This window comes from Brachyhypopomus gauderio, chromosome 2, assembly GCF_052324685.1.
Source record: "Brachyhypopomus gauderio isolate BG-103 chromosome 2, BGAUD_0.2, whole genome shotgun sequence".
In the NCBI taxonomy this organism is placed as follows: domain Eukaryota; kingdom Metazoa; phylum Chordata; class Actinopteri; order Gymnotiformes; family Hypopomidae; genus Brachyhypopomus; species Brachyhypopomus gauderio.
Window position 1 is genome coordinate 36,498,533 of NC_135212.1, and position 25,454 is coordinate 36,523,986.

General features: G+C 43.9%; 1 protein-coding gene across 2 annotated transcripts in view; it reads left to right on the plus strand.

Annotated features, from left to right (window-relative positions):
* Positions 1-127: 127 nt before the first annotated feature.
* chst8 (carbohydrate (N-acetylgalactosamine 4-0) sulfotransferase 8) overlaps positions 128-25,454 on the plus strand; it is a 143,886-nt gene continuing 118,559 nt past the window's right edge. For both annotated transcript variants that reach the window (XM_076995133.1, XM_076995152.1), the window contains exon 1: positions 128-734. The gene's annotated coding sequence lies outside the window, so the exon portion shown is untranslated. The remainder of the gene's footprint in view (positions 735-25,454) is intronic.

The window sequence follows — 25,454 nt, forward strand, 5'->3', positions numbered from 1 at the left end:
GTACCTACCGTGTGAGATGCTTCATTGGCTGCCTCGGAGATTCGCACTGATTCCAGCGCCCCCCCCCCCCGCCCATTCCTCCACCCTCTTCCGCCGCCTTCTCTGAGTCGCGCGCCCATATCTGGTTCCTCAGATATAAACTGAGATGCTCCGCAGATTCTCTGGCACTCGCCGGGCATCGAGTTGCGCTTAGGACGTGCGAGCTGCTTCTGCGCTTCGGTGCTGTGCCGCGCGCTCTGACATGCACTGTTTCGGTCGCGCGGGAGTGTGGTCCGTTGCGTTTGTTTTATCTCGCAGAACTAATGGCGAAAACACTGCGTTTTTGATAGGTTCGCACGGAATCTCAGACACACAGTTGCTTCTGCAGCGATTGCCTAGAGACATAAGCAGCGTCATTTTCCGAAGAGACTTACCCGAGTGTAAAGCACGAGCCCAGACACAGCAAAGGAGTGCAACATTTATCACCCACCATAGTTGCACTTTTATTATTTAAGACTTGCTGCTAGTTGCATAATTTGTTCTAGTATTACAGCGTACGAAACTGGAGGCATTCAAAGAGATTACGAAAAGTAAAACGGATATTTAAACAGAAGAAAACGAAGATCACCCTTTCCATGGTGCTGAAAACATATTTCTTCTCTTACGGCGACGACATCCAACGCGGGACTTCGGAATCTCTGCCCGTCTACTGACTTAAGGACTTCAGATCTATGCTTATTGTCGCACATGAACAGGTTAGTCGCTACTTGTTGTTTTTCTAACTAGACCTCTCCCTCTGCTTTTTTTAAATGAGCCACAACGAGACGACCCGTTCTTGGGCAAAAGCCCAGGTCATCCTGGACGTTTTTACACCAAACTCAATCAGCATGGCTAGTCGAACAAATGTCTTCGCCAAGCGCCAGGTCGTTCCTCTTTGAAACAGTATGCAGAATTTACATTTCCACTGTGGGTCCACTGGTTTCCAGTTACTGAAGTTTACCCCCCCCCCCCCTCCCCTCCAGTGCGTTTGATTGATTTTAAACTTTATCGTTAATAATTGATCCTCCAAACTGCAGTAACTCTAATTTAGACGTCAGTAACACCAGTTCACCAAAGGGTAACCCTAGAGTAGGGGGATAAACTTAGCAATCTAGCCTCTATTTTTTTCATATGTTATATAAATATATTATAATATAAAATATTATATTTCACTAAACCCTGGCAACGCTTTCGGCAAACTTGCGCGTGTATGACAACCTACTGAGAAGCTGCATCGCTGTGAGCGCTTATTGAAACGCTATTACTCTTTAAAGGCACGTGAGCTTTGCGTCGTTGTTTCTAACGAGTCTGCAGACATCCACAGTGACGGCGGTTCTTGCCTCTCCCCGAAGTCTCTGTCGCTTTGACAGTTCCAAGGACGCTCCGGCATTCTTCACTATCGCTGTCATGCCTAGATCCATCTTCGTTATCTAACTATGAAAAGCTAGCCTTGAATTAAGTCTAGGATATTCCTGGTGTCTTTCTTTCTATTATATGGCCGAGTTTAGAGTTTATAGGCTACAGGAAATTAAGGCCCTGCACTATTTGCGCGGAGAGGACAAAGCTGTTATGAAAGATAATGCACAAACAAACAAACAAACCAGCAATAACATTAATGCTGCTTCTTGTTGTGTTAAGGAGTTTGTTTATGTTATTGTATAAACTACTTCATTTGTTATAAATGTTTGTGGAAGTATTTAACATCGAGAAGACTGACCGTAACTGAAATAGATAATATCTTTGTGTTTCCTTCATCAGGCGTCAGTGTTACTAAGCTATGTAACATTCCAATTGCTCTGACTGTGATGCTGAAGAATTATAAATAGCTCAGAATTTATGCCATGTCTGTGACGGGAGTCCATGACAGATGATTCTATTATACTTAATCAATGCCCAATCAGGTGTCTGTCTAGCCCTCTCTGTCTCAAGCAGACTGTGATTCCTGCTGATGGCTTCAGCCCTAGCCCCTCTGTCCCTGACATTACGCAAACTTGCATGAGACAGATAGGACCAGCAGGTCTGAGAAGTGTCAGGCCCAGGTCTGACCCGGGCACGCTTTAAGAGAGACAAGTGTGTGAGAGAGAGAGAGAGAGAGAGAGTGTGTGTGTGTGTGTGTGTGTGTGAGAGAGAGAGAGAGAGAGTGTGTGTGTGTGTGTGTGTGTGTGTGTGTGTGTGTGTGTGTGTGTGTGTGTGTGTGTGTGTGTGTGTGTGTGTGTGTGTGTGTGTGTGTGTGCGTGTGTGCGTCTGTCAGACCCAGGCATGATATGAGCTCTTCAGAGAGACAAGTGTGTGTGTGTGTCAGATACACACTCTGTAGTGACTGCTTCCCTATGCCACTGGCCTTGTTGATTTTACTTGGATGCTTATATCGCTGTGAGCACGGTATCTAAAATTGCTCATTTTAGATCAAAAAGATAGATATGGTTTTGTAGACAGAAAAAAAATATCAGAGGGAAGCAGGAAATGAAAAAGCATTTAAACAGCTACCAAAGTCTTCAGGAATACATGCAATACAGACCCCAGATCAGATGAGATGGTGTGCGTGCTGTTAATTAGTCATCCTTCAGCATGGTGATGTCTCCGACACACCTGTATGAACCCGTGGCCAATGGGCAAGTGGTGTGAGGCGAGTCCCAGCTGAGAGAGCATTAAAAGAGGCAGTGTCCCTCCAGGGTTCGAGGCCCACTGCTGTCCTGCTGTCCTGCAGGGCGAGGTCAGGTTAAAATGCAGCCTGCAAACCCTGACTAAGGCTTCACTCGAGGATGATCAATTTAACAGAAACTTAAGTCATTATAATCTCACCGCATTGACTTTGTTTGTGCGTGTGTGTGTGTGTGTGTGTGTGTGTGTGTGTGTGTGTGTGTGTGGACACAAAGGGGTTAAATTCCCTGATCACTCCTCTTTCACTGATCTCTCCTCTTTCACTGATCACTTCTATTTCATTGATCACTCTTCTTTCTCTGACAGGCGTGATAATCACGATTCAAAGTTTGACATTGACTACAAGTCCAGTTTTGAATTCTGCAGTATTCACTGCAAAGCTACAATGTGCAGTGCTTACAGCACACTGCAGAAGTTCACTGGCCTCGCAGTGCATTCATCATTACAGTGTGAAAATATTCTACTCTATTCTATTCTATTCTATTCTATTCTATTCTACTCTCTTGGCTCCCTGCACTAAGCGCTATCAACGTGTGTTTGGTGGGCTTAAGGCAGTGCACGGACTGCTGGCTTGTGAGCTGCGGCTGCAGGAGCTCTGAGTATGGCCGTCGTGTGCGGAGCGCTTGGCACCGGCGCCGAGGCCCGGCTGCTCTGTAGCACCAGTGTGAATTTGTTAGCACTAGTTCGCATGGGGCCTGGTACACCACCAGGCTCTGACGCATACTGGCTGTGATCGTGTGAGCTTGTGTGGACTCTAAGGAAATGTGCATGTTTGTGTGAATGTGCTCTGCGTACAAGCATGTGTGTGGGTGTGTGTGTAGTGGATTTGTGGTATAGAAATGTGTTTCTCGTGCCTGTGCATTTGTGCTTTATGGAAGTATGTGTATACGTGTGTGTATGCATGAGTGTGATTGTGTGTGTTTGCGTGTGTGTGCTGAGACTCTTGGCATAGCACCAACAAGCAGAAACACGCTGCAGCTCTCCAGATGGCTGTGCCGGACACTTCGCTCCCACGGACCTGGGGACAGAACCGGCCCAGAGCTGGCAGGGCGCAGAGGATATGATCAGGTGTCCATGGGAATGTGTGTGTGTGTGTTTGCACGCAGTAGGAAGAACCATGTCTCTAAAACTTATCAGACTGAGCAGAAGACCTTCTCTGACCTTCATTGATTGTAAGGTTCAAGTTTGTGTTTAAATAATCAGACTATATTAAAGTAATCAGTTGCATTTTTTGAAAACAAGAATAATGTATTAAAATGTGTATTAAAAGTTCATACAAAGCAACAACCTTCTGGCACAAGTAAAGTGAATAATTTAGTCCGAGTGTGGATTGAAGGAGATGCAGGATGTTTTGACATCATTCACACATGGTTCTACGTTCTGCCATGAAGACTAAAGGGTAAAGACACAGTTGTTCCTATGCAAATTATTTTATCGTGTGGATCTAATTTAAACACAAGGTCCAATTCATTGATGTTGAAAAGGTTTCATCCAGTCCTGATGTTTACAGTGTGTTTTTGGTGTCCAAAAACCAAAGAGGTTATGTAGATGGGCTGTCCCTACAAATACTCCTTCTTTCAGAGTGTGTGTGAATGATTGTATATCTGTATGTCCAGTGGTGGGTGGTGCTCTGTCCTGGGTAGTGTCCTCTCTCCCCTCCCTGCATCTGTATGTCCAGTGGTGGGTGGTGTCCTCTCTCCCTTCCCTGTGTGTGTATGTCCAGTGGTGGGTGGTGTCCTCTCTCCCCTCCCTGTGTGTGTATGTTCAGTGCTGGATGGTGCTCTGTCCTGGGTGGTGTCCTCTCTCCCCTCCCTGTGTCTGTATGTCCAGTAGTGGGTGGTGTCCTCTCTCCCCTCCCTGTGTCTGTATGTCCAGTAGTGGATGGTGCTATGTCCTGGGTGGTGTCCTCTCTCCCCTCCCTGTGTGTGTATGTCCAGTGGTGGGTGGTGTCCTCTCTCCCCTCCCTGTGTCTGTATGTCCAGTAGTGGATGGTGCTATGTCCTGGGTGGTGTCCTCTCTCCCCTTCCTGTGTGTGTATGTCCAGTGGTGGATGGTGCTCTGTCCTGGGTGGTGTCCTCTCTCCCCTCCCTGTGTGTGTATGTCCAGTGGTGGGTGGTGTCCTCTCTCCCCTCCCTGTGTGTGTATGTCCAGTGGTGGGTGGTGTCCTCTCTCCCCCCCCTGTGTCTGTATGTCCAGTAGTGGATGGTGCTATGTCCTGGGTGGTGTCCTCTCTCCCCTCCCTGTGTGTGTATGTCCAGTGGTGGGTGGTGTCCTCTCTCCCCTCCCTGTGTGTGTATGTCCAGTGGTGGGTGGTGTCCTCTCTCCCCTCCCTGTGTCTGTATGTCCAGTAGTGGATGGTGCTCTGTCCTGGGTGGTGTCCTCTCTCCCCTCCCTGTGTGTGTATGTCCAGTGGTGGGTGGTGTCCTCTCTCCCCTCCCTGTGTGTGTATGTCCAGTGGTGGGTGGTGTCCTCTCTCCCCCCCCCTGTGTCTGTATGTCCAGTAGTGGATGGTGCTATGTCCTGGGTGGTGTCCTCTCTCCCCTTCCTGTGTGTGTATGTCCAGTGGTGGGTGGTGTCCTCTCTCCCCTCCCTGTGTGTGTATGTCCAGTAGTGGATGGTGCTATGTCCTGGGTGGTGTCCTCTCTCCCCTTCCTCCACCCTGTTCAGTCCTCCAGGGGATTGAGGTTTCCAGTTGAGAGTATACTGTGCATGATTGACTGCTGCATTTCGTCGCTGTGTGATTGGATGTAAAAGGTTGTGTCTGTGTTCATTGTAAAGAGACCTTGGGTATATTGAAAGGCGCTATATAAATCTAACTTCACTCATTCTTTCATTCATTCATTAAACACAGGAGACTAATGTCACAGAGAAACATAAGATGAGTTCTTTGGCTGGAAAGAGCTGAAGGATATACGAAGGATGTTCTGCACGTGGCAGGAAGTCCTAATAGTTCTAACTGCTGTAGGAGAGTGATCAGAGTTCAATTCATTCAATAGTTAGTTAGTTAGTTAGTTAGGTTGGCTGGTTGGTTGATTGGGTGGGTGCCATATATATTTTTTTTTGTTTACTTTTGGGTTTTCATTGAGAAGCATGTTGAGCTGTGTGGAGATTTCTATGCATTGTTTTTTTAAATGGGCACTGGAGCGTATTTTGAAACACAATCGTCTTCCAGTGAAGTATAATTTGAGTTTGAGAAGTCTTTCTGGACATGTGTGTTGGAGGATGGGGGGACCACTGGCTGTGGAGGTGTCACAGAGGTCTTGGTGTTAGAGAGATCTGCTTGACAGCACAGACACAGTAGGGCACGCACACACACAGGCATAGACATGGACATCAAAGAAGGTAACCTCTCTTCCTTTGACAGGCTTAGTGAGAGAGAGAGAGAGAGAGAGAGAGAGAGAGAGAGAGAGAGAGAGAGAGAGAATAACAGTAGGATTTGTATTCCATCACGATCAATTTTCTCTTGGCCTCCACACACCCTCTGACCTCAGCAACTCGCCGATAAACCAACAGAAGCCCAAATGCCTGTCGGGTTTATTGTGACCTCCAGTGGTTTGAGTAGTTCATGGGGAAATGGCTGTTGGCTGACAGTTCCCAGAACAGCAGCGTAAAACAGCGGCAGTTCTGCTACCGCCACTGTAGAGCAGCCTAGAGCCGGCTGCCCTGGGTCCACTGTGAACAGATTAGTTGGGGCACATGTGTGAGAGGAGTGCAGGTAAGTGCACGTGCAGTGTCGCCTCCAGCCTATTCGCTGAGATTTACCACTTTAAAGAATACACTACACCTTACGGGAAATCTGATGCCGTATACCGTGTTTCCACAGATCACAGCATGGTTCTGGTGTGCAATCTGGACCGCTGCATGGTTCTGGTGTGTCAACTGGACCGCTGCATGGTTTTTGTGTGTCATATGGACGGCTGTATCCCTGAGCCATTGTCCTCTAGTCCGGAAGACCAGATGCATGTGCGAGTCAGCGCTTTTAAAAAAATGAAATGCTATCTACAACACACACACACACACACACACACACACACACACACACACACACACACACACACACACACAAAGCTACACACACCGGCATCACCTTTAATGAGAATAAAAGGTCAGGCCTTAATTATTCATCTGGGATGTCAGACAATCCCCAAAGAGTGAAGTTTACAGAGGAAGAGGTCCAGAATAATGTATGAGACTTTTCCTGCCTCAGCCCGATGTTGTTTGACGTCTGGCCGTCCTGCACCTTGGCTCGTCTGAGCCACCAAGCTTTTGACAGAAAGTGCTTGATGTGAATGGTGTTGATATGAATGGTGATGACGTGAATGGTGATGATGTAAATGGTGATAATGTGAATGGTGATGATGTGAATGTTGATGATGTGAATGGTGTTGATGTGAATGGTGTTGATGTGAATGGTGTTGATATGAGTGGTGATGATGTAAGTGTTGATATGAATGGTGATGATGTGAATGGTGTTGGTGAGAATGGTGTTGATGTGAATGGTGATGATGTGAAAAGTGTTGATATGAATGGTAATGATGTGAATGGTGTTGATGTGAATGGTGTTGATATGAATGGTGTTAATGTGAATGGTGTTGATATGAATGGTGATGATGTAAGTGTTGATATGAATGGTGATTATGTGAATGGTGTTGGTGTGAATGGTGTTGATGTGAATGTTGATGATGTGAATGGTGTTGATGTGAATGGTGTTGATATGAATGGTGATGATGTGAATGGTGTTGGTGTGAATGGTGTTGATATGAATGGTGATGATGTGAATGGTGTTGATGTGAATGTTGATGATGTGAATGGTGATAATGTAAGTGTTAATATGAATGGTGATGATGTGAATGTTGATGATATGAATGGTGATGATGTAAGTGTTGATATGAATGGTGATGATGTCAATGGTGATGATGTGAATGGTGTTGGTGTGAATGGTGATGATGTGAATGGTGATGATGTGAATGGTGATTATGTGAATGGTGATGATGTGAATGGTGTTTATATGAATGGTGATGATGTGAATGGTGATGATGTGAATGGTGTTGATATGAATGGTGTTGGTGTGAATGGTGTTGGTGTGAATGGTGATGATGTGAATGGTGATGATGTGAATGGTGTTGATGTGAATGGTGTTGATATGAATGGTGATGATGTAAGTGTTGATATGAATGGTGATGATGTGAATGGTGTTGGTGTGAATGGTGTTGATATGAATGGTGATGATGTGAATGGTGTTGGTGTGAATGGTGATGATGTGAATGGTGTTGATGTGAATGGTGTTGATATGAATGGTGATGATGTGAATGGTGTTGATGTGAATGGTGATGATGTGAATGGTGTTGATGTGAATGTTGATGATGTGAATGGTGATAATTTAAGTGTTTATATGAATGGTGATGATGTAAGTGTTGATATGAATGGTGATGATGTGAATGGTGTTGGTGTGAATGGTGTTGATGTGAATGTTGATGATGTGAATGGTGTTGATGTGAATGGTGTTGATGTGAATGGTGTTGATATGAATGGTGATGATGTGAATGGTGTTGATGTGAATGGTGATGATGTGAATGGTGTTGATGTGAATGTTGATGATGTGAATGGTGATAATTTAAGTGTTTATATGAATGGTGATGATGTAAGTGTTGATATGAATGGTGATGATGTGAATGGTGTTGGTGTGAATGGTGTTGATATGAATGGTGATGATGTGAATGGTGTTGGTGTGAATGGTGTTGATATGAATGGTGATGATGTGAATGGTGTTGGTGTGAATGGTGTTGATATGAATGGTGATGATGTGAATGGTGTTGATGTGAATGTTGATGATGTGAATGGTGATAATGTAAGTGTTGATATGAATGGTGATGATGTGAATGTTGATGATGTGAATGGTGATAATGTAAGTGTTGATATGAATGGTGATGATGTGAATGGTGTTGATGTGAATGTTGATGATGTGAATGGTGATAATGTAAGTGTTGATATGAATGGTGATGATGTAAGTGTTGATATGAATGGTGATGATGTGAATGGTGTTGGTGTGAATGGTGTTGGTGTGAATGTGAATAACCCAGAGCTGGACTGGGTGCAGATGCTTGACAGGCCAAAAGCCAAAAACACACACACACACACACACACACACACACACACACACACATACACATGTTCATACTCACAAAGCATCACATGGGTGTGTGTTCTGGAAGAGAGGTCTTTTCCAGCAGAACCAGCAAGGGTTTGTTGAGGTTTCAGAGTGTTCCTGCTCTCCAGCTGAGATGCCTAGAGGTATTAATGTGATTACATTGCATGAAGCGTTACATTTGGGTAATATGGTACCATGCACAGAAAGGGTTGAAAAGGGGAAACAGATCATTTACAATATCGTAGTGAGAACTCACTGGGCTGAAGCCTCCATCCATGCCCTGACAATTAGGATGGGCCGCCTCAGCAAATGCATTCGAATATATCAGAGGACCAGGCTCTGGAATTAAGAGACTAGTAACTGCAAATGGTGATCTAAGTCTTATCTACAGAATAGTGAGTAATGGCTAAGGGTGATGTCGCATTTTTGTAGGTCAGAATGATGAATTATGTTTTTATGTCATTACAGAATTATGAAACCAGCTTACGAAACACAGTTTAAAACAGGTATCACAAAGATGGGGGCTGATTCTGATGGCCTTCTTTAGCTGTGCTGATAATCCATATTAACCATTATCTACAGCAACTGAAAAAATCAAATATAGACTCTACTCCCAAATATCCAAAGTGCTAATAGAGCAAAAAAATAAATAAATAAAAAGAGATTTGCATATCTAAGCTTTTTCAGCTGATGCAAAACTTTATTTATTTCCATTAAAGTTAATGAAATGACAGCCATAAGTAGGAGATTGAGTGCTTTGCTGTTTACATCGAAGCTAGAAAGTCTTTGTGCACTGTCAGGAGTTCTGCAGTGGAGAACACCTCTCCTCTCCCCTGGTGACATCACCCTGCACAGTGATGGTGACAACCCTCATTCATCTTGTGTTTAGCAGAGGTGTGCGTGTTCCTGTGAGTGTACACATGTGTGCGTGTGTATGTGTGTGTGTGTGTGTGTGTGCGGAGAAAAGGCTGATGCTGTATGAGAAAAAGTGCAGACATATGGGGGGGGGGGGTTCACCTGATTGAAGCTCAGTGAGTGTGTTAGAGGGGATCGGGAGGGCCAAGGTCTGCGGGGAGAGAGTGTGCAGTGATCCTGGCGGGGCCCTGGGTGAAAGGACGCCTCCGTGCCTGGAACACAAAGAGAGAGCAAAAACAAACGGATCAGCTTCCGTGTCCCCAAGACTCTCCTCCGCAGGACCCTTATAACTGTAACTCTAGCCAGGGATGTCACGCCAGGTGCCAGGATGTTGATCAATTGGGGCACGGTGTCATGCCAAAGTTAATTACTGTCATTTATTATAGCGCTGCATGCCTCTAATTATCGGGAGGCGGAGCCTGGAGCAGCTCGGGCTACGCTAGCGTGATCTGGCCCTTGATTTTCTGCTGCTTCAAAAGTTAAAACCACAAAAAAGTAAAATAAACAGGTGACAATATTTGAGCACAGCTCGCTGTAGAATTGGAGAAGCAGTGGAGTGAGATTATTGAGAGCTGCCTGCTGTGCACACAAGGTATACGTATGCTCTCACACAGAGAGCTATAAGACTGCATAAGGTCTGACTGCATTGTATCCAAACTCCCTCTCATAATGAAGCCGTTCCTTCAAAGGCCTCTGGCTTCTTTGGTCTCTGCAGCAGGTGGGTTTGGTTCCACCTGAATGCTGCATTGATTCACATCTTACACAAAGGTGTGTATCCCTGCAGGTGGCAGGGTATGTATCCGTGAGTGCTGACGATTCAAAAGACTTTTCCTCTGCTGGGGAAAATAAAATAGGGATTGCGAATGTTTCCTGTAGTCCAGTGGTATTGAAATGTAGACCTAAACCCAAATCTGCTCCTGGGTTTTGTAATACCTTGTTGTTGAGTAAATAATTAATGTAACTGGATGGTCTCTTTGTTATCACACCTGAATTCTAGATAAAGGGAGGGTGGAAAACATGGATCTGAATCTGGGGCACTGGGATTCAAATATGTCTGCTGTACTATATGATGCGTGAAGAAAACTGCATAGTTTTCATATTAGATTTGATTGATAACACCGTGTCATCAGCCTGCTGAATTCATCTGGTGAGTCCTTGATCAGGATACAGCTGGAGATCCATCAGTATCTCCACTCCCCAAATATCAGCGCGTCTTCGCCGAGTTGAATTTAGTTTCACAGTCAGGAACCCCAGTTTTCTAAAGTAAGGGTGTTGTCTGTTGGGACGCGTCAGGCAGCCGGCCGTCTCCTGTACTGCTGAGACAGTTAACTCACCACACCTCACCCCACCCCAAAGGGCCCAATTAGGAATCACTATGACTACCCAGCATGAGCCTGGCAGGGCAGTTGTCCGGAGCAACAGTCCAGTACAGAAGTTGTGAAATGTGCAGTGCGCTCCGTGTTACTGCGGTTGCAGCACAGTCTGCCTGCTGTACGTGGAGCTGTGGACAGTGCTGCCCTGGACACTGGTCCTGAGTCTGGAAGACTGTCCTATCAAAGCTAGTGTCAGCGCACCTGAGCCATTCATGTTACACCTTTCATGTTAAATTCAGGATCCAAAGGCAAGCGTGAGCGTAGCAGCTAATGGAGCCTTTGTACTATTTCACCTAAGAGTTGGGCTGTGTTCGAAATAGCCTACTACATACTACTGGCATACTGCTTGGGCCCCAAATCACTATCCAGTATGCAATATGCGAATAAAAATAATTTTTCCAGTACGCAAAACATCCCCAGATGACATACTACTTCCGCAAAATATTCCAGTATGCAAACAGAGCTATTTTCATGGTATACTGCATTTCATCATGCAATGATACGTTCACGTGACCCGTAGTATGCTTTGCTTTTGTCGCATACTGGAAACTGTACTGCATACTACTACGAGGACCAGTATGCAGTATCCAATATATACTGAGTGCAGTATGCAGTATCCAGTATGTAGTAGGCTATTTCGAACACAGCCTTGTTCTTCATATAAGTACTAGCCTAGCATTCAGTGTTAGCATCCAAGCCAGAAGCATTCAAATGTAAACTGTTACATTCTTGCTGTTTTTATTAAACAATTAAGGAAACATAATGAAAATAGGGATGATGATGGTGGTGATGATGATGGTTAATGTTGCTGTTATTTAATCTCCATTTCTTGCAGGCATTATTGACATTAGAATCAATATGTTCACCTTTCTCCTTCCCTTCTCTGTATTGAGAGGAAACAAACCCAGGAGCGACAGCACACTGATTTAATTGCCTTTACATTAAGCACTGCCTTAATTACTGGCACTCTGAGCCGTGTTGGGCCCGGTGAGATAGAGAAAAGAGACAGACAACAGTTTTCCCCTGACTACCCTCATACAATAACAGTGAGACAGAGATGAGACTAATGACAGTATTCCCCTGACTACCCTCATACAATAACAGTGAGACAGAGATGAGACAAATGACAGTATTCCCCTGACTACCCTCATACAATAACAGTGAGACAGAGATGAGACAAATGGCAGTATTCCCCTGACTACCCTCATACAAAACAGGGAGACAAAGATGAGACAAATTACAGAATTCCCTTAACTACTCTCATACAATAACAGGGAGACAGAGATGAGGCAAACGACAGTATTCCCTGACTACCCTCATACACTAACAGTGAGACAGAGATGAGACAATTGACAGTATTCCCCTGACTACCCTCATACAATAACAGGGAGACAGAGATGAGGCAAACGACAGTATTCCCCTGACTACCCTCATACACTAACAGTGAGACAGAGATGAGACAATTGACAGTATTCCCCTGACTACCCTCATACAATAACAGGGAGACAGAGATAAGACAATTGACAGTATTCCCCTGACTACCCTCATACACTAAACAGGGAGACAGATGAGACAAATGACAGTACTCACCTGATTTCCCTCATACACTTAACAGTGAGACAGAGATGAGACAAACAACAGTATTCCCCTGACTCCCCTCATACACTAATAGTGAGGCACCTAAAACTCCCATGATGACCCTCTCCCCTCCAGCTGCAAGGGGCTCCATAGCAACCACCTCTTTCAGAACCAGTGAGATACCACTTCAACCCTGTAGACAGCGATATGTGGATGTTTCCAGAACAGCTAAGGCTACGTTTTTTTTTGTTTGTAGGGCTTTGTGCTTTGTTTTTAACATTTCTCGCATGATGGATAACCGCGTTGAGCTTTGCCGGGACAACAAGAGTGGGGCAATGTACGAGCCTAGCACCAACCCAACACGACACAGCGTTAACGGGATCGCTGAGCCCAGCGTGCTGCCTCCCTCACACAGCTGCACCGGCCTTGCCTGCACACACCGCCTCATTCTGTCAACAAGTGGAATGAGCAGAATATTCTGGAATTAGGACAGGACAGGCAATCACTTCTCTTCCGGCTGAGTGAATTTAAGGCTCTGGTCAGAGAGCTGTTTTCTGGTGTATCCGGATGCAGCCTAATTAGAGTCGCAATACTTTTAGTGAAACATTTTATCTATGGTCTGTGTTGCAGATTGTTGAATTATAATGCAGAAAGTATTCTTGATTTAATAAAACTTAGATTGCTTCATTTATTTGATCTTCAATCAATTTTGTTTTAATGGTTAGAGGATTACCATTGATTCAGAGCTATTTTTATTTGTTTGAAATATGATTTTCAAAACCATTCATTCATCATTCATCATTTTGGGGATTACTTAGATTTAATGAGGAAGCCTATTTTGAGGCATTTGCTAGGTACCAGGTAGTGTTTACCTGTTTACCTACCTGTTCAGAGAGGTGTATTTACTACCTTTTCAGAGAGGTGTGTTTACTACCTGCTCAGAGAGGCGTGTTTACTACCTGTTCAGAGAGGCGTGTTTATTACCTGTTCAGAGAGGTGTGTTAACAACCTGCTCAGAGAGGCGTGTTTACTACGTATTTAGCACCTGACAGACATGAAGATGTTTGGGTAGAGGTCACCAGGTCGGCATGGACTTTAAACTCTGAGAAACAGTCAGAGGGGTCAGGACAGATACAGAGAGACACAGACAGAGACAGAGAAATCAGGACCTGAATAAAGGTCCCTCCCTGTGGAAAACAAAACGCCCATTGTAATGTAATAAAGACACTTTAAAAATGTGCCCTTCTATCTAAGCAAAGTTTGCAAAATACACTGGGCCCATACGTCATCAAGTGCATGAAGTTTGCAGAATACACTGGACCCATAGTACCGACGTCATCAAGTACATGAAGCGTTTGTAGTGCAGAGGTCCCGTCGCTGTGGGAGATGCTGTAGCAGGTCACCCCTGCTGTGCTGTGAAGGTGCTGTTCTGTTACACCACAGTGTGCTCTGACATCTTCAGCTGGTGTGGAGGCTCTCAGTGAGGCTCACCATACATATTTAATGAAAAGTGTCATTTCGATCAAGTATTAAACTGTGTAGACTGCTGTAGGCTGATGTTTTGGAAAATAAATATATAAATAAAAAATATAACCACACACACACTCGCACACCACACACACACACACACACACACACACACACACACACACACACACACACACTAATCTGCCCTTGGATTCTGTTCAGCTTCACTGATGTGCTATAAATATTTTCAGAAACTAATATTAATGTTTATGTACTGTTTAAGTTTTGAAAGATCTCTAAGTAAATCTACAATTTCACTGTACTGTGTATAGTGACAATAAAAGGCATTCTATTCTATTCTAAAACGTGATAACTCTGCGTAATGTTGGCAGTAAACCTCCATCTATTTTGTGCTGTTACCTCGAGCAGATTGGAGGTGACCCCACCTCCCAAAACGACATATCTATTAACAGAACTTGACTGATGTAAATATTCATTACATTACTTTGCAGCATGCTATTGTCCTGTCAGGGTAAACAAATGTTCAGTTGATTTGTTTTATATGAAGACAAGTGTGTAAAGAATATTGTGCCGTTGCCCTTGGCAACCGGTGATGGAGCTACAGTGTGTATTAGGTGACATCACCTCTCTATCATCCTGAGCTCCTCACACTGTCCCCCTCTCCCTCCTCCCGCGGGAACCGTCACCCCTACCACAGGTGTACGGAGTGCATTTCTGTGTTCTGATCATACGTTGCCATCCAGCTTTGGAGCACATGGTTGGTCATCGTGTGTACGAAGCTTGTTACTGAGGACAACACACCATCGAGTCCTGCATCCACTCGAGACAGGAAAAAGCATTACACGTGGGTGCACGTGGGTGCACGTGGGTCCACGTGACACATCCTGTGCCAAAAACCACTAAGTGTTGTTGGCTGTCCGCTATGTTTCTTGTCAGAGGAAATGGACTCCTGGTATGTGTAAGAGTTTCCTGGAAATACAAAACTAGACTATTACGACAGTTCCTTACCAGTCTGCTCTTTTACTCTAAGCTTGTCAACACTGTACCGGACCAACACATGTATTGCTTCAGTTGTGATTATGAAGCTGAAGGTGAAGGAGTAGGCACCCTACCCTGGATGGCACCAAGCGTGTCTGGCCCACTTTGCCAGTCATACCTGGCTGTGTCACGAATGACTTGATCAAGCTTCTCACCAGATTCATAATGGTTCCTAAATGTTCCTGGGACCTGCAGCCCCAAAGCCCACAAGGCACCTCCCAGATCCAGCAGGGGGTGAGTGCCATACCCTAAAGCACTTCAGCTTTTGTGCCAGAATCAGTTCATCAGCAGAAATTGTTTCTTTTTAATAGCTGCATTAATATTTCTCCACTGCTCCTAGCAATACGTATCTGTCCTGAAATGCGGCAGCGGGACTGTGTTTCTCTCTACCGGCTCAAGGTTAGCGGCTTGCAGCTGGAAGGCACAATGCATCACAAACACAGTGTGGGTCAACTCTATAAGCCCGAGGACGGATGGTCTTAAAGTGGAGCCTGCAACAGCCACCCCCACCCACACCCCCGCCTTTGTTCCAGCGCCCAGAAACGCCATTAGCGTCAGCTCGGAACTGCATGAACGGCTAACACAATAACAGGCCTTTATGGACGGAAGTGTTTCAGCACACAAAGGATGAGGGAGAGTAGAAGAGCAGACAGGCAACAGAGAGGAGAGAGCCATGGGTTTGGAGATCGCATGTGCTATCTGACAGCCTCACGCCATTAAGGTCTGACGGAGTGAATGCTCAAGGCACCGGCAGCTCTCTCCTCCTTGCCACAATGTGTAAGCAGAGCACTGGTTTATGGGTAGTCCTCTGAGTGGTGTGGCGTGAACATCAACTTCACGGGACTCTTAGACACGCTCTCAGCTTTGCCGTGTAAGCAAGGGGGCGACCATCTTTTTTGCTTCCACTCAGACTCCACTTCCACATCCATTTACATTGTTTTTGTAAGTTTAGTAGGAAAGTTAATGTTTGCTGACCTTTGACACTTTGTTTGACACAAAGATGTTTCAGCAATACTGGAGCTCAAAGTCAGTTATTGACCCATCAAATGAGAAGGAGCAATCAATGGTTCTGACTGGCTTATGTAACCCCGGTTTAATTAATCAGACTAAACCAGATGAGAGGCTACTCACTCTACTGGGCTTTGGTAGAACCAGAAAACATTGTTATTTATGTTCTAGTTTGTCAAATCAAAACACTTCCTCCTGGAGCATGACGTGACGTGTGGGTTACCGGTAAATAATGACCACAGCCTACTGCATCCAGAGTCATGTGTTGATTGAGATGGACTTGATTGTTGTAGTGTAGGCGTCGGCCTCACATTCACAGCCATCACCCCAGAGCTCAGGCCTGATAGTTTTCAGGCGCCACGCCGGAATTCCGGCGTACCGACATGTCCGTGAGAAAAAAAAAAGGTTCGCCTAGTGCATGGGTTAAAGTTATCCGTCACCACGACGGATTTCCGTCATTTGATTTTTTTGGGGGGAAAAATCCGTCAAATCATAATAAACCACATGCGCGCGCGTGCTATCTGCTTTGAGGCCGAAATATGATCCTCTCACTGGATCATCAGCGCTGGATGGGTGACGGCGGTGTCACTTGATTGACTTGCGGTTCATCCCGTCTTCTGATTTTCGGACATTACGTAGAAAAGTGGCCTCCCTCCAGCCTTAAGTTCAGTATGTTTTAGTCAGTTTATGTTTTCAACTTGATTGGTCGTGCCGAAGACATTAATGCTCCGATTCAATCGACATAAACATCATACAGGCAGTCCCCGGGTTACGAGGTTCCCGAGTTACGATTGTCATGGTTCGACACATCTCCCATTTACTGTATAAGTCTTGTTTGGACCTGAGTGGTTCTGCGTCGTAAACGGAACTTGGTGTTTGGTGTGCGCGGCGTCAGGATAGGCCTTTAGCCTTAATTCAACGCAGCTATGGATAAAGGTATTTGCCAAAAGGCTAGCTTTAGGATGGGATAACTGCGTATAGTACGTTATTTACGTACAGTATGTACGTATGTTCCGTTTACATCGAAAATTGATTTACGACGGATCGACGTCGTAACCCGGGGTCCGCCTGTATTTCAGACATCGGAAGAGCTTCAGAAGTAGATACAAGATAAATTCAGTATTTTATCTTTATTCTGATGAAGTTTAATTTTTATCAGAAATATAAGAACAAAAGCACAAAATGTATGTCCTAATAATCCAACACAGGGCCAGTCATGGCCTGGCGGTTAGGGAACTGGTCTTGTGACCGGAGGGTCGTGGGTTTGATTCCCAGACCTAAGGCCATGACCGAGGTGCCCTTGAGCAAGGCACCTAACCTCAACTGCTCATCGGGCGCCGGGCTAGGACTGCCCACCGCTCTGGGCACGTGTGATCCACAGCCCCCTAGTAACTCACTAGTGTAAGTAAGTCACTAGTGTGTGTGTGTGTTCTGACTGCACAGATGGGTTAAAAGCGGAGGACAAATTTCGATTGGGGTGTAAAAATCACAATTGACAAAATATGGCACATTTCATTTCACAAAATATTTATTAAATATTTTATATATTAAAACTAACTATAATCATAATACTTGTAATTCTTTTAAACTTTATTTGCATAATTTCTTTTGAGTTGTCTGGTATCCTATAATTTACTAACAGTAATGAATAAATAATTAATCATGCCTGTTTTTAACGTATTGTGTTAACAGAATCTTTAGGTTAGAGCATTTTCTCAGAATATTAATAGAAATCTGTTTTTTTAATTATTATTATTATTATTTTATTTCACCCCTCCCCCATCAGAAAAATTTCAGGCTCAGGAATTTTTCCCACTATCACCCCTGAGAGCTGCACAGAGCTCCACATCCAGCCCTCTTAAAGCTGATATCAGTGTTTTTAACTTCAAGAAATGTGTGAAAAGCAGAGCTGTCCATAACAGGGCAGGACTCCTCATCACACTGTGGCCGAGCTGACGAACGCCTTTACTTGGATTTATGAGGTACAGCATGACTGTGGCTTCCAAACCGTTCTCCATTCAGTTAGACACATGTTGCCTCTACAGAATTATGACACAGCATGCAAACAGCTGTGGTTGGATCTATCTGTGTATTTCCTGTCATTCTGTACACTAGAGCTGCTTCAGTCTTCAATGCCACTGATGCGGTTTTGATGTGCTTTTCTGTGGCAAAACATGTGTGACTTACATGAAGGATCTACACACTGTGAAGGGCAGACAGCGCCTTGATAATTATTCCTTCAGAGTGTGTCTTCTACTATATATATGTATATGTAAATGTATGTATGTATGTAATATATGTATGTAATGTATGTATGTATGTATATATACATAAATATAGTGTGTGTGAGTGTGTGTGTGTGTGTGTGTGTGTGTGTGTGTGTGTGTGTGTGTGTGTGTGTGTGTGTGTGTGTGTGTGTGTGTGTGTGTGTGTGTGCGTGTGTGCATGCCAGTCTTAAGTATTAAAGGGATTCATGGTTTAGTATGGCATACTTCACAGTGACCTGTTTGCCAGTTACTCTCCCATCTCTCAGTTCTCTCACGGGGAATGTGTGGCGTCAGAGTCCTCATCACACAGCTCCTCCGTGACCCTTGTGGCTACACACACTCTCATTAAGGCAGACGTGTGGTCAATGTGTGGTCAGGAGGGCCCACTGGCGAACAGCCCATCTCTGTTAACTGGCTTAGACGCACCAGGCCTTTTAAGGCCAGAGAAATCCATTACTCTCATCATCTGTCACTATAGACCAGCCTTAATTACAACATTTAAAAGGATTATGTGCTTTTGTAATGAAAGATTATGATGGTATGATAAGTGCAGTGTATTTTCTAAATAATTTAGATATAATTGTCACTGACAATTGTTTCTGCCTCGTCGCAGAGACTCCAGCCCCCAAAATGCACAATTGCCACATTCCTCATCTCCTCAGTATTAACGCTACCTGCAACTCATTCCCACATATACTTATATATGCCTACTCTTTCTTGATTAGCAGAGTGTTATTTCTGATAGGCTGAATCTGAAATGGCGTACTTAAGCAGTAGGCACTAGATTTCAATGCAGTACGTTCTGCTAAACCATTAAAGCAGTACGTTCTTTCAGTAGGCGACTGGGTAGTATACATACAAACTCGTATATACTACGTCCGCCATTTTACCTATGTCATATGACATATGATGTCACTACCACAGTTAAAGACCGCTATTCATTAAAAGCGCCATTTGATATTTATCTGTTTCATATTTTTGCGACATTTGTTTGGTCATGGATTTAGAATTCGCATCAAGACGTCGTTGAGGATTAACAGAGTTACAATGACTGTTAACCTCAGTTTAGCCTTAATAATCCCAAATATTGCTCACTCAGGGTTGCCAAATTTTCAAGATCGCTTGGAGTGAGATTTGAACTTGGAGGGGGTGGCGAGTGTAAATTGTTGGGGGGGGGGGGGGTGGCGAACGTACGTAAATTGTTACCGGGGCGGTGTAAAATGGACACAAATTAAGTATTATATCGCGATCGATCGATCGATTGCCACTGGTTGGCGCCAGAGCGAACTAGTAACTCATTGAATCATAGATATGGATCAGAGGTAAATAAACTAGATTGTTTTTTTCCGCGTGAGAAATCGGAAGTGTGGCGTGAGAGCATGTGAAGACGTTCAAATGCGTGTGTCTCACGCTCAATGCGTGAGAGTTGGCAACCCTGCGCTCACTATAGCCTAATAGTGGACGTACACAGCTAGGTTTTATCTCGGCCCTCAGACCACACTTTTATGCAATAAGAGATTGTAAAAAAATATTTTTTATGCATTATTTTTACACATTTCTATACTACTTTATTTACATATTTCAGTATTGTTGTAAAGCCAACACCTTTGCAAACTTATTTCAAACATCAGTATAGTTCATTTGTTTCAGTAAAGGTGTGGTTTCATATGAGATATGAGAAGCATTTGAAAATTGGACCTCAAATTTTCAGCTTTAGGATTATATTGTTTATTTATGCAATACTCTAAGTTAAATGTAACCTAATTAGGATGAGGGCTGAGGTTGTTCTGAACATTCTGATATGAAGTATATGGGTAAAATGCTATAAGTAAGTATGTTTAGAGACAAATTTATGAAAAGATGCTTAAGCAGAAGCTCCCAAAGCTAGATATATATTATATTTGCAAGGGTTATTGCATAATTTGGCATTTGACTAGCATTACTGACAAGGTGAGGTGAATCTACCAACCAACTTTGTTATAGGCCTATCAGCATTACAATTAGGCAACCAAGATTTTAAATAAATTAAAACAGAACGAACATAAAAGGACTCAAACCACTTCTAAACCAAATAAAGTTGGTCAAGTCTTTAAATCACTGAAAGCAAAAGTGTCTAAGGTTGATGTAATGTTTCAGATATCATCACCAGCAGAGTTTTTATTATTATTTTGTGGTTTTTATTATTATTATGTTTATTGTTATTAAAAGTTGGTAGATCAATATTGGAAATATTGGTATTGAATTTTCATTGATATGCATTGCCTAAACAACAAAAAGTATGCATGAATGTATTTATTTTCTTCCCCATAACTATTAAAAATAGCATGACGCCATCGCCTGTAAAACGTTTAGAGACAATTAAAATCGTAATTGGCGCTATAGGATCATTAATGGCCCAACTGATAAAGTCCAACGTCTTGAGAAGATGTACCGCTTTGCACCACGAGTGAGTGGGTACTTCGGTGTAGCCACGTTGCGGGGAGCTCGGACACAGATGCTGGTGTTGACACTACAAAGGTGCTTGTTTATTGTGAAATAACGAACATACCACACATGCGGCTACAGATGCTCCATTTACACATAAACGAACATAACACACATGCAGCTACAGATGCTACATTTCTGCATAAATGTCACAGCGTTAATGAGATTATGTATACCGATGTAGACATAAAGAACAACTCTGAATTGATGTAAACTGAAGAGTCTTTAGAATGCAAAACAAACGCATTGATTCACATGTCATGAGTACCGTGTATATTGTTATTTATTATTCACCAGTTTAACCAAGTTGCCCTAGGTGATTAATAGCTAAGAGTTAGCTACTTGTTTCTTGTCATGACCAAAGTTATATTTTAGTATATCTAGCCCTGGTTCAATTTATTATTTTGACTTTTGTTTCGTCATACTGTATCAGAGTTCTGTTGTATGGTTGTGTTTTAGAGATTAAGTTGCAAATTACAAAAATTTTTGTAAATTAAATATATGTTGTTGAATACAACTTAAAGTGGCAGTGAGGTCTTAAACGTTTTTTGGAAGGTCATTAAAAAGAATTAAGAAGGTACTGAAATGAACTTCAGTATTTCTGCATATACCCTGTTGTACCTATTATATTTGTAAACAGCCGACTCGCTACCTTCCGCCATTTTTTTCAGGACAGTGTGCCGCACTCGCATACTTCAAAATAGCGCCCGATTCAGTAAGCCATCCAGGTACTTTTCACTGACTGTTTAATGCCTACTGTGTATTCGGACACACTACCCTTTATCTCGTACTACTTTGGCGTACTGGGAAGTAGTTTCCCTGCCTCACATTGTCTTTTTGGAACTTCCCTTTTTGGAGTGTCGCCTGGCTCCTGTCTGGTTCAGATCATCTGGGTTTGGACTGTTTTTGACTTCGACATTGGATCACGCAAATTCCCCTGCTGTCTGGCTGTGAAGTTTGCTTTTATCGTCACTGCTCCTGCCAATAAAACATTCAGTTATATCGTATGTGTTTGTCTGCCTCACGACATGTACTCCTCTCAATAATTAAAATATAAATGTTTCAGAACAGACACCTATAATATCCATAGTAGTCTCTGAAGATTGCTGTCTTCTTGAAAAATTCATACAGTTTGAAGTAGTCTGTGGTGGATATAACCATCTTGATTGATTGAAAACCTGTTCCTTCCATAAGTGGTTATTTGTACAATGTCTGAAATGTGAATCAGAAAGTAAATTGGCTTCAGGCAGATATCAGACAAGTGCAGGGCTTGCCACAGACACACAGAAACACACGTGCGAGCATGCACACACACACACATACACGTGTGCAGGCACCTAAAAACACACACATAGACGCACACACATATACACAGATGCACACACGCGCACACTCACACACACATACAGATGCATCTAGGAGAATGCGTGCCACATCCTTGAAGACACGCAGTGAGAGGCGACGGTGTACTTGCAGGTGCTGCAGGAGGATCTGCCCCCTGCCCAAGCCCCCACCCCAGGCTCCCATTTGCTGTTTGGGTGTTTATGGTTGGCTAACCCATTTCAACCCAGCAGGGACACTGACACGTCTCCAAGGCCCTGGTACACATCTATGCATGGTTGTACCATGAATGTACCATGACTGTACCAACTCGTACAACTGTGCCATGCCACATCAGCGTAGATCACGTCAGTGTCCGTCATGTAGATGCCGTAAATGGTGAATGCACACACGTTTCTATAGCTGCATAATGGTGGGCTCCATAGTTACACCACCGTTGCACTGCCATGGTGCTCATTACCTTGACGACCGGGGGAGGCAGGTTCCCATGACTTTGGAGGTAAGGAGACAAGAAAAGAACAGAAGCCTGCAGGGTGATGAGTTCAGCAGTGTGTCCCACAACTGGGATTTAGGTTTGAATCTGAGTAAGACGTCTGCACACTCTCCACTGAAACTGTAAAAACATGGGGGCATCTCTCTCTTCCTCTCCATCTCTCTCTTCCTCTCCATCTCTCTCTTCCTCTCTGTCTGGCTCCCTTCCTTCCTCATCTGTCAGAGGAAACTCATGCTGACATTTGCTTTCCCACATGAGAGGTATCATGTGACTTTATGGGCTGAGCTCATCAAAATTCGAACAAATTGCAACAAGCTAAGAGATGCTTTGGGTTCTGTCCAAATGAAGGTCATGAGGTTTTGAAATGTGTAACTGTCAACCAGATACAATATTGTGCGTCTTTGCGTGTGTGTGGATGATGTTGTGTCAGTGGTTTGGTTGCTCGGTGATGAAGTCCCTTCACAGCAGCCCGCTGGTGAAAGAGTGCCCATCCACAGTTTTTCATTAATATTTCATCTACTCATATTAAGTTGGCACTAGCGTGGAGGTCATCGTGTGAAAAGAGGAGCTGTCTCTCCTTTTCTCGCCTCCTGTGTGATCTCTTGTTCCCTTTCCCCTTTTTACTCTTTCTCTCTCTTTTTATCTGTCCCTCTCACTGATCTATCCCTCCCTCCCTCTCCTTGGTCCATCTCCGGTCCTCTCTGTCTCTGTCCCTCCCTCTCCTAGCAATCATGGCAAACGCTTCTCTAACTAATCCTCATTTAAACAAGGTCTGAGAGCCAGCGGGCCCCGTGCTGATGTGGTGTCGGTGCCCTGGTGCATGATGGGATTGGCTGCGGTCCAGCGGGCTTTGATGTGGAAATGCCCATGCCAGGCCCCTCCTGCTGCCACCCGCTGTCATCCAGGCCCCGCCTCTCTGGAGCAGATGGGCGTGGCCACACTGACAAACACTTGCAATCCAAATACTCCGAATGAGCACCGCATGCAGGCAGCACCCGGCCCCTAATTTAAATAAAGATGTATAATTTAAATGGAAATGTATAATTGGATTTATATGTATTAGCCATGCTGGGGAGGGGAGAGATGCTGTGTTGGCACACGGTTCGTCGCACTAATACGGCACGTGCCCTCAGCGTGAGGAGACGGATGGACACGCCCTCCGCCCTAACTCATTTTGCTGCGGCTTTCCCTTCAAAGCTATATGATCACAGGAAATGAGCCGATACAGGATGTATTATATATGTTTTTACATAACTGTGGCTGTGTAAATTATTGGTATGCATGGTTACAGCTTGCAATAATGGAGTTTTTTTTTCTTCAAATAATAGAAAACAGAGGCTGCTGGGTATAAGCTGCCGTATTTCTATCATCATAGCGCAAACAACACTTACTCTTTCAGACTGGATGTTTGACTGCTGTGTTTCTGTAGTGCGCTGTGTGTGTGTTCGGTGGTGCGTTTGGTGTGTGTGACGGTAGGCGTAGCGTCTCAAAAAGGCACTTTTCCTCCTCCTGAGAGTTCTGCTCAGGCAGCCCTCCCAGAGCAACTGGCTAAAGCTCTTTAGAGTTATTATTTAGGGAAATGACAGATCAGATACGTCCCCTGTGCATCTGTGCACAAGCGTGGATTTGCTCAGCTGCTCCCAGATTCCTAAATGGGGGATCATTCTACAAAATGGAAATCCCTCTGTTGAATTGAAACAATGTTCATGGGACTGAGGTGTCAGAGGAGCAGAGCATGAGCCGATCAGGACAGGGGAACTGTGGCAAGTGTGCAGATCTTCATTACATCAGCAAACTGTCCTCTCTGCTAAAATCCATTCGGATTTACAGTGATGATTGTGGGTGATTCGTCATGGTGGTGATGGGGGTTAACATTAATTAATTAATAAATAGCAAGCTGGATTTTATCCTGCATGGATCATCACCAGAAATGGAAGACCATGGCATACTGATAGAGAATGATTGATAAATATTGGTGAAAATATTTTTCCCCATTACTGCTGCCTGACAATAAACCTAAACCACCATACCTCCTAAACTACAGTACCTCTTAAACATAAAGGCAAATTGTGAAGTTCGTGTCATATTTTTATGGCCATGTCCCTTAACCAATAACCTTCCAATATAGTGGAAGCGGTCTGTGTTATTGGACGAGGGACTCTGTTTTGAAGTCTCAGAATATCAGAGCCCAGTAGTGAAAGAAAACAATAATGATGTTGGGAGTCCATATTGCACTTTAACTAACATACGCATGAATACCTCACGAGGACTCGGCTGGACGTCTCCTGTCCAATAAGCCCTTGTCTGGAGGACGATGATGATGTCCCGTCTGTACTCCCAAAGGAAATCTGTAGTAGAGTGTTTATATCTGGGCTACCTCAGCGATATTGAAAGTGCACGGCTCTCAGATTCTCTCTCTCTCTCTCTATGTCTCTCTCTTTCACTTTGCCATTTGTGTTTGTATGTGTGTAGAATTCACAAATATTTAATACAGAATACAGAACATAAGTACCATATATCTATAGCAGAGAGAGAGCATTTGCAATGAATTTGCAGGAGTTTAATTTAATTTTGCTTTACTACCAAGTCAACAGTAATTAATGTAGAGCTACCCAAATAGGTTCTGGAAATCTGTTTACTTC